Below are 11,088 nucleotides of genomic sequence, written 5' to 3'. Positions count from 1 at the left end.
AAAAAAAAAAAAAAAATTGTTTGTATCTGGATAAGGATTACATTAAATGTGTAGATTGTTTTAGGTAGTATTGACTTTTTACTATATTGACTCTATCTATCCATGAACAAAGCAGGTTCTTCAATTTATGTAGAGCACTTGTTGTCTCTTGTAGTAGTGTTTTATAATTTTCTTTGTATAGGAATTTTGTGTCTCTGGTAAGGTTTATTCCTAGATATTTTATCTTTATAGTAGCTAATGTAAATGGCATTGTTTCCCTTATTTCTTTATCAGAGATCTCTTTTTGCTGTAGAGGAATCCATCTGATTTTTGTATGTTGACCTTGTGTCCTGCCACTTTGCTGAACCTCTCTATTAGTTTCAGTAGTTTTTGTTGTTGTTATTATTGTTGAATCTCTTGGGTTTTCTACGTACAGGATCATATAGTCTGCAAAAAGTGATAGTTTTACTTCTTCTTTGCCAATTTGTATGCCTTTTCTTTCTCTTCCTTGCCTTATTGCCCTGGCCAGAACTTTCACTACATTGATAAATAGAAGTGGTGATAGAGGGCATCTCTTTCTGGTTCCTGTTTGTAAGAGGAATGCTTTGAGTCTTTCTCCATTAATAATGATGTTGGCCATTGGCTTTGTATATATGCCTTTTATTATGTTGAGGAATTTCCCTTCTATCCCTATTTTGTTGAGAGTTCTGAACAGGAATTGGTGTTAGATTTTATCAAATGCCTTTTCTGCATCAATTGATAAAATCATATGGTTCTTTTGTTTTGTTTATGTGGTGGATTACATTGATTGTTTTTCTGATGTTGAACCATCCTTGCAGACCTAGTATGAATCCCACTTGGTCAGGATGTATCACTTTTTTTATATATGTTGTTGGATTCTGTTTGCTAGGATTTTGTTGAAAATTTTTGCATCTATATTCATGAGGGATATTGGTCTGCAGTTTTCCTTTTCAGTGATGTCTTTCCCTGGTTTTGGTATTAGTGTTATGCTTGCTTCATAAAATGAGTTTGGAAATATTCTGTCTTTTTCTATGCTCTGGAATAGCTTGAGTAGTATAGGTGGCAATTCTTCCCTGAATGTTTGGTAAAATTCTCCAGTGAAGCCATCAAAAACAGGACTTTTCTTTGTAGGGAGTTTGTGTTTTTTTTGTTGTTTGTTTTTTAATGACCTGCTCAGTTTCTTCTTTTGTTATACATGTGTTCAATTATTCTATCTCTGAGTGGGATAATTTTGGTAGGTCTTATGATACTAGAAACTTGTCCATCTCTTCTAAGTTCACAAATCTGTTGGAATGCAGTTTTTCATAATGTTCTATCAGTATCTTTTTTTTAATTTCAATTGGTTCTGTTGTGATGACATCCTTTTCATTTACTGTTCTTGTAATTTGCATCTCCTCTTTCTTTTCTTTTGTTAGATTTGCCAATGGTTTGTTGATTTTGTTAATCTTTTCGAAGAACTAGCTTTTTGTTTTGTTGATTTTCTCTGTTGGTTTTTTGTTTTGTGTTTCATTTATTTCTGCTCTGATCTTTATTATTTCCTTACTTCTGTTTTTTGTTGTTCTTTTTCTAGTTGTTGGAGTTGTTGAGTTAGAGTATTGATTTTTTTTTTCTTTCCTCTTTTTTGATGTATGCATTTATTGCTGCTATAAACTGACCTCTGAGTACTGCTTTTGCTGTGTCCCATAGGTTTTGGTATGATGTATCTTCATTCTCATTTGTTTCCAGGAATTTTTTTACATCACTTTTGATTTCTTCTATTACCCAGTACTTTTTAAACAGTGAATTATTCAACTTCCATATTTGATGTTTTTTCCTTGATCTTCCTATTATTAATTTCCATTCTTGTAGCATTGTGGTCTGAGAAGATGCTTTGTAGTATTTCAATGTTTTTTAATTTATTGAGGCTTGTTTTATGTCCTAACATATGATCTATTCTGGAGAAGGATCCATGTGCACTGAGGAAGAATGTGAATTGTGTTTTGTTGTGTGGAATGCTCTGTATATGTCTATGATATCAAGTTTGTTGATTAGTGTTGTTGAGTTCTTTTGTATCTTTGTTGAGTTTTTTTTTTTTTTTTTTCTCTAGTTGATCTGTCCCTCCTTGAAAGTGGGGTGTTAAAATTTTCACAGGCCAATTTTTTTTTTTTTTTTCAGAAGTAGATCACCAGGTTCTCCTTCCTAGTCTCTCTTAGTCTGGAAGTTTTGCTGAAAACATGTCTATAATGGGTGATCATGGTGGTATTTGAAATATCACTGGTAGAGCTTACAGCATAAGAGAAACATCACCACAGTGTGATCAACTCACAGATGAGTGGTGGAGGGTCAACACTAGGAGCCCTTCCATAGGCATAAATAGAATACTACACACAATGGAAAATGTGCAAGCAGCAGAAGGTGAACTAGATAAATGGGAGCTTCTAAAATTACATTCTTATGTCCATTAAAATTCCCTAATAGAGTAAAAGGGAAAATTATTTTGGTACCATATATCCAACAAGGGTCTAATCTCTAAAATTTATGGGAAAAGTTAACATCTTAACAACAAAAAAGACAATCCAATTAAACAATGGGCAAAGGATAGGAACGGAGACTTCTCCGTGGAAGACATTCAGACAGCTAAAGAACACTTGAGGAAATTCTCATGATCATTAGCCATTGTTGTTGTTGTTGTGTGCCGTCGAGTCAGCCCCGACTCATAGCGACCCCTCCTTGGGTTTCCGAGGCAGTATCACTACGGAAGTAGGATTGCCCAACCTTCCTTCCGAGGAGTGGCTGGTGGGTTTGAACCGCCAGCCTTCTGGTTAGCAGTCAAGTGCTTTAGCCACTATGCTACCAGAGCTCCTTACAGGGATGCAAATTAAAACTACAGTGAGTCACCATCTCACCATGACAACAATAGCCCTAAGTAAATAAACAGATAAATAATGTTGATGAGGTTTTGGGCAAATTGGAACTCTTATACACTGCTGGTAGGAACGTAAAATGATACAACCACTGTGGAAAATGGTATGGTGCTTCCTTAAAAAGTAGACATAGAAATACCATATGACATAGCAATCTCAATTCTAGGTCTATACCCTAAAAAAATAAAAGCCATGATCCAAATAGACATATGCACACCCCATCCATTGTAGCATTTTTCACAATAGCAAAAACATAGAAACATCCTAAATGACAATAGATGAATGGATAAACAATCTGTGATACATATACAATGGAATACTATGTGATGATAAAGAATAATGATGAAAATGATGAATCTGCAAAACGTCTTATAACATGGATGAATTTGGAGAATATTCTGCTGAGTGAAATAAGTCAATCACAAAAGGACAGATATTGTATGAGTCCACTATTATAAAAAACAAGTAAGAAAAGGTTTATGCACATTCACAAATACACATACACACACACAAATTCTTTAATGGGAAATGGAGGAAGGGAAAGCTGCTATCTAGACAGAAGACAAATGTTAATATTGGGGAAGAGAAAAGTAATAAACATTTGGAGGAATTCAGCACAACATGATCAAGGCAAAGGATGACACTGAGACGAATGCAAGAATAAAGGGTAACTTTGGTAATTACTGTAACATAGTCAATCCTACCACAGTAGTATCAACAAACAATGATTTACAAATGGATATGTAGGTAGATTGTTTGTTGTTGTTGTTATGTGCCATCAGTCTGACCTGACTCATAGCAACTCCTCCTTGGATATCTGAGGCGATATCACTATGGAAGTAGATTGCCCAACCTTCCTTCCGAGGAGTGGCTGGTGGGTTTGGAACACCAGACTTCTGGTTAGCAGTCAAGTGCCTTGGGCACTATGCCACCAGAGCTCCTAATTAGCCCAATATAAACCACAGCCTACATGACCCTAGACCAGAAGAATTAGAGTGTTTGGCTACTACTACCACTCTGACTGGGATCACAACACTGGGTCCTGGACAGAGTGGGAGAAAAATGTGGAACAAAAAATAAAATTCACAAAAAAGACCAGAGCATATAGACCCCAAAGACTATGGGGATTCTGACTTTCTGACCTGGAATTAAAGCCATTTCCAGAGACCACATTTCAGCCAAACAATAGACAAGTCCGTAAAATAAACACTAACCCTGAGAAGAATGTGTTGATAAGAAGAATCAATTATCCAAAATGAAAAGGATAACATTTGTCCAAAAGCAAAGATGTGAAGGCAGGAAGTGGTAGAAAATTTGGACAAAAGTAAGCAGGAAACCCATGGCAGAAAAGGGGAGTGCAGACACTTCGTGTGGAAGGCCATCGGTATCATGGAAGACTTTATGTGCAAACTATTGAATAGGAAACTGATTTGCTCTGTAAACTTTCACCTGAAGCACAATATAAAAAAGCAAATAAATAATGACTGAATTCCTTTATTGTTCTCTAAATCACAGTGACATGACTGAGGTTTCCACTGACTCTCCTTATAAACATTCCCTTGGGAAGATGTTTCCTTTTGCTATCCCTTCCTATCCTGCAGCTCTGGCATATGACACTTTGATATGGGATAGAAATGGGTAAGAATGAAGGAAGGGAAAGGATACTAGGGAGTATCAACTTAAATGCAAAGATAATGATAATTTATGTAAAATTTGTCAATGCCTCTATGGCTTACTGGAATAAGGAAGTCACTTGGTTTGAAACTCAGCAATTGCCAATGAGTCAGAACAGACCATGAATGACCTGATTTTATTTGTCTCACATGTTTGAAATACATTTTTCGGGTGATGGAAACTCTGATTATCACTGAAGTAGCTCTAGACCTGTGTGATTATGTGTGTTCATATGTGAGTGTATGTATGTTTGTGAGTGAATGTGTATTACTGTTGGGGACAGTGTTTGATTCAACATAAGTGACTCCAGAATTGGAGGATCACAAAAGTCTAAAGTCAGATCCATAGTCAATATGTTTCTGCATCATAACCTAAAGCCAGCAATCTTCCCTTTTTTGTTCTGCCATCCTTCCCCAAAGCATAGATAGCAACACACTCTCCACCAGGCACTCAGAACATAAAGACAACTTTGTTAAAGAGAGATCTGAGAGAACACTTGCCTAAGAAGGAGAAATGTGGACAAATGGCAAGTTCTCCCCTGATTTACATCTATCTTCTTTCCTCCTTTTTCTGTCTCCTTCCCAAGGTCAAAGGACCAAGCTCCAATCACAACTTCTCTCTGCACTATTTGACACCTGAGCTAATTACTGCTTAAGTATGGCATTCCTCAGTCAGCTATAATTTTAGCCAGAACAACAACAAAACAACACCAAGTAAATTGAAAGGTTATTTACATCAAGATCAAACAAAACCCTGAACTGTCTAACTAGTCTAATCTTCCTAAAATAGTGCCGTAGAATGGCGAAAGCCTTGGATCTTGGAATTAAGATGATAAATCCAGCACTTATAAATTTGAGACCTTTTAAAATAGCTTTGCTTGCCTTTCCCATGGGGGATATTTGAAGTTTAAGTAAAATAATCTAGATAAGATTGTCATAAACTTTGGGGCATATGACAAATATAAGGTGTAGGAATATAAGGTGGTTGTAAAGAGGGCATTTTATGGAGCCATTTATCTCATTCTCCCCCTAATTTTGCCACATAAAATTGATAAACCTAGTTAAATAATCTCTCAGTACTTCAATTTCTTCATCTGTTCTGTTTGCATAAATTGTAATCAATGCAAATAATGCTAAATGAGATAGATCATATAAAACACAGAAAATGATATCTGGTTTGATACACAATTAATAAATATTAGAATGCATTTTGCTATAAAATGCTAATAAGGAAAACTAAGGCCTTGACTTATTTTATGTTTCTGCACAAATCCAATCATTTCTGTCATAAACAATGACAAAGTTTGACAATTAACTTACAAATGGGTGCTATATTTGTTGTTGTTATATGCCATCAAGTTGAACCCAACTCATAGCGACCCCTCCTTGGGTTTCCGAGGCAGTATCACTATGGAAGTAGATTGCCCCATCTTCCTTCTGAGGAGTGGCTGGTGGATTTGAACCTCCAGCCTTCTGGTTAGCAGTCAAGTGCCTTAGCCACTATTCTACCAGAGCTCCTGGGTCCTATATAGGAAAACAAACAAACAACAACAAAAAAAAACTCACTGCTATCTAGTAGATTCCGACTCATAGCAACCCCCTTTGCATTTCCACGGTAGTAAATCTTTACGAAAGGAGATTGTCCAGTTTTCCTTCCACAGAGCAGCTGGTTGGTTTGAACCACCAGCCTTCTGGAAAGCCAGCCTAATGATTTAGCTAAGATTAAAAAACCAAAAACCAACCCATTGCTATCGAGTTGATTCCAACTCTTAGTGACCTCCATTGGGTTTCGGAGGTGGTATCACTATAGAAGTAGATTGCCCAATCTTCCTTCCAGGGAGTAGCTGGTGGATTTTAACTAACAACATTCTGGTTAGCAATCAAATGCCTTAGGTATTATGCCACCAGAGTTCCTTAGTTAAGGTTAGAACTGTGGATGTTCAGGAAGAAGGCACTGGATCTTTAATGAACAATGAATTATCTGATTCATTGTTCTTGCTTTTACCTTTGCTTAATTTGCTTTAATTAACTTTTCAATTCATTTGCATTTTTTTTTGTCTGTGGTTATCCTGTTGTCCCCCTTTCCAGCATTTACTCTTTCTTTCTTTGTTTCTCCACCCCCTTTTTGCTTGCATTGCCCCTCTGTGTGTGTGTGCGCACGTATATGTGCATTTTGAATGATAGAATACCATTTTAGGAAAAAATAGTGACTAATCAAGGAGCAATTTATCATATTCTATATTGAAGGCAATGAGGCCACTTCCAAAATCAGCACTTGGGTTGCTTTAATGCTTTGGGTCATTTCACAGCCCGACAAGTAAATCCTATATATTAATCCATCTTGCTATGACAAGGAGAAGCAACATTTTATATTTTAATAACATTGCAAGAAAATGCAAGTCTACAGTTCAGTGGAAGAGAAAGTACAAAATCACTTCCCATTAACCCAGAAGATAAATTTGCATTGCACATTGTAGATGCAGTGAATAATCTACTCTTTCATAGTTAATTTTTGACCATTGACTTAATCAATGATCAAAATACCTTGGGTTTTTTATATATATATATATATATATATATATATATATATATATATACATAAAATACTGTAATCACTTTAATGGAGGAAAAAATGAATACACCTACTTCTCACTCACTGACTATCTCATTGTCTGACATTTCCCATTTATGACAATAGTAAGAAATCTCTGTCTGTGTTGCAATTTAAGGACATATGTCTGACAGTAACCAATGCTGAAGTATGAGGCAAGAATAACACAGGCTGTGATGGCTAAGGTTATGTATAAATTTGGCTAGGCCATGACTCTCAGTGGTTTGGCAGTTATATAATGATATAATCATACTTCATTTTGTGATCTGATGTGGTCATTCTTTGTTTTTGCATAACACCAATTTTCAAATTGCTACTCCATCTTTGGTACCTAACCATGTCCAGCAGTGAGGAGTGGGTGTACAACAAAAGCATCTGCCTACTAGGAACTTGTCATTGAATCCGTTCCTTTATTTTTCATGCAACCAACCTTTTCTAAGATTTTTATTACATATCAGAACTACTCAAAGTGATGGAACTTCAAAAGTGACAATTGTATCATATTTTTCTTTCTGGTACATACTGTCTCATGCAGTAATCTTGTAGATACATAAATAAAAATTACTTGTTAGCATTAATTTTTGCCATTTAAAAAAATACAACAAAAAGCATCATCACCAATGTTGCTGGAGGAAGAGAAAAATCATATGATCTAATTCTCATGGTGCTGCCATTTGTTTTGTGTATTTTTTGTTACATTATATGTCACCATTCAATTTATAGTCAAAAGATTTGGTTCTGGAAATGAAAATATTGGAGGGTGACTTACTTCATTGATCCACCTTCCAACTTTTCTATGTCATGTCTATCATGACAGAAATTGAAAAACTTCATAATATGTTTTTTGTGATAGTGCTCCTGTTTCGTTTATCAAAGACTAAGATACATCCTTTACACTGAACTTAATAGGTTAGTGAATTATGGAAGATGCATGTTGTTGTTAGGTGCCATCTAGTCAGCTCTAACTCATAGCGACCCTATGTACAGAACCAAATACTGCCCAGTCCTGCACCTGCCTCATAGTGCTTGCTATACCTGAGTGATTGGTGTAGCCACTGTGTCAATCCATCTCATTGACAGCCTTTCCCTTTTTCGCTGACGCTCCACTTTACCAACCATGAAATTCTTTTCCAGGAACGGTCCCTTCTGACAACAGTGAGATGAAGTCTAACTGTTCTTGCTTCCAAGGAGCATTCTGGCTGTACTTCTTCCAGGGCAGATTTGCTCTTTCTTCTAGTATCCATGGTAATTTCAGTATTCTTCGCCAACCCCACAAAGCAAAAGAATAAACTCTTCTTCGGTTTTCCTTATTCATCGTCCAGCTTTCACATGCATATGAGGTAATTGACAATACCATGGCTTGGGTCAGGAGCACCTTAGTCTTCAAAGAGACATTTCTGCTTCCTAACACTTTAAAGAGGTCTTTTGCAGCAGATCTCCCCAATGAATTATGTCATTTGATTTATTGACTATTGCTTGCACAAGTGTTGATTGTGGATCCAAGTAAAATGAAATCCTTGGCAACTTCAGTGTTTTCTGTTTATCATGATATTACTTATTAGTCCAGATGTGAGGGTATTTGTTTTCTTTATGCTGAGGTATAATCTGTAATAAAGGCTGAAGCTTTGATCATCACTAAGTGCTCCAAGTCCTCTTAGCTTTCAGCAAGTAAGGTTATGTCATTTTCATATCACAGATTGTTAATGTCTTTCTCCAATCCTAATGCTGTGTTTTGCTTCATCAAGTCCAAATTCTTGGAATGTTTGCTGAGCATACAGATTAGATAAGTATGTTGAAAGGATATAATGCTGACACACACTTTTCCTGATTTTAGACCACACAGTATCCCCTTGCTCTGTTTGAAAAACTACCCCTTGGTCTAGCTACAGGTTGTGCACAAGCATAATTAAGTGTTCTTAATTCCCATTCTTTGCAATGTTATCTGTAATTTGTTATGATCAACACAATCTTCAAAACTGTAAGATGATAAATATGTGTAGTTTAAGGCACTCAGTTTATGATACATTATTATAGCAGCCACAGGAAATTTATACAGTTATAAGCTAATTTTATAATAATTCTATTTAATATGTCTTTTTTTGAGTTCTATAATTTTTAATCTGAAGTTTTCATATATACCCTTTGGCTAACACAATCCTCTAAGCATTCTCAATAACACAGCACTTTATTCTGTATTTATTAATATAGAATAAAAACAAACTGTTATGCATTTTAATTCATACCAATAATATACTTTCTTATTTTTTCAGTTTCAAATTTTTTTTTATTGTGATTTGGGTGAAGATTTACAGAGCAAATTCACTTTCCATACATCAGTTCACATATACTTTGCCTCATGTCATTGACCACAGTTTACCACAATGCAACAACTCCCCTCCCACTTCCTCCCCATAGTTACCTCTTCCCAGTATCCATTTCTCCATACATTCCTGCCCCCTGAGCTATCTCCCTGTGCTTAAGCAGCCCTTCTTTCTCCCATGATTGTTCTCTCCAAGGAGTGTATCTGCTTGAGGTAAATGTTCAACTCATATGCCTGTATTTTGTTTGGCTGAAAACCACAGGTATAGGTTCAATTGCAGACCTGAGGGGCAGGTAGGGACCATAGCCTCAGTGGTTCCACCAGGCTCTATTGGACGAGCAAAACTGGTCCCCACTACTTTTTTTTTTTTTTTCTCCAAATGATTTTGAGTTTCGTTCCACATTGTTCTCCCTCTCTATCCAGGATCTACTACATAGATCCCCTTCCAAGTGGATGACAGTGGTAGCTGGGCACCATCTAGTTCTTCTGGTCTCATAGTTGTATAGGCTGCAGATCAGATGGTGTACCAGTCACTAGGACTAATTGTTTCCATGAATTTTGGTTTTCTTCATTCTTCTTTGCTCTGGATGAGGAGAGACCCATCACTGCATCTAGATGGCAGCTTGCTAGCTTTTAAGATTCCAGTAGCTACTCACCAGAGTAGGAGGTGGAAGAATGTTTTGTATAGTATGTTATGCCAATTGAGCTTGATGTCCCATGCAACTATGGTCCCAAGCCCACAGGTTCAACTACATGGTCCCTCTGGGTAGCTGGCTGTGACCAAGCCGTGACCACAACCTTATTCCTTGTCAGCTCTACTATACACCTGGGAATTCTGATCATTCACATAAACTTACAGGATCATTGTCTGCCAACCCTATATATGTTCTTGGATACACTCCCCATTTCATAGACATACCTAATCGTTTAGCCTGTCCACCCATCTATCCACCCATATACCCATGTTAGCCTTCACTGACAATGCAGTACTGTTTGTGCAAAAGGGTTCATATTTGTTGTCTGTACCTCCCATGTACCTCTCTATGTCTTTCTCATCCTCAATGCTGCCATATTGGTCACTCACATTTGGTACATTGCCCTTCTCTTCACCCAAATCAATACTTACCTCTATCTATCTAACCATGTTCCCTCCCCTCTCTTCCCACACCTGGTAACCAACAAAGAAAATGTCCTTCTATAGATAAACCTTCCCTTAACTTTTACAATAACAAACTAATACAATATTTATCCTTTTGTGATTGACTTATTTCACTCAGCATAATGTCCTCCAAGTTCATCCATGTTATGCGGTGTTTTGCAGGTTCTACATTATTCTTTAGCACTGCATAGTATTCCATTGTGTGTATGTACCATAGATTGTTTATCCATTCCTCAGTTGATGGACACCTAGGTTGTTTCCATCTTTTGACTATTGTAAATAGTCAACTCTCTTAACTTCCTCACCATTTAGAAGTTCTGTAACTACACAGTCTATTGCCTCTTTTTGTTTATAGTTTTCCTCACTTGCCAATTGATGTCTCTGGTTCCCTGTTTACAATCTTGTAAGCTCATTTTACTTTG

Source organism: Orycteropus afer, unplaced genomic scaffold, assembly GCF_000298275.1.
Source record: "Orycteropus afer afer isolate SDZICR_OR568_19922 unplaced genomic scaffold, OryAfe1.0 scaffold00144, whole genome shotgun sequence".
Lineage (NCBI taxonomy): Eukaryota > Metazoa > Chordata > Mammalia > Tubulidentata > Orycteropodidae > Orycteropus > Orycteropus afer.
Note: the sequence above shows the minus strand (reverse complement) of the source record.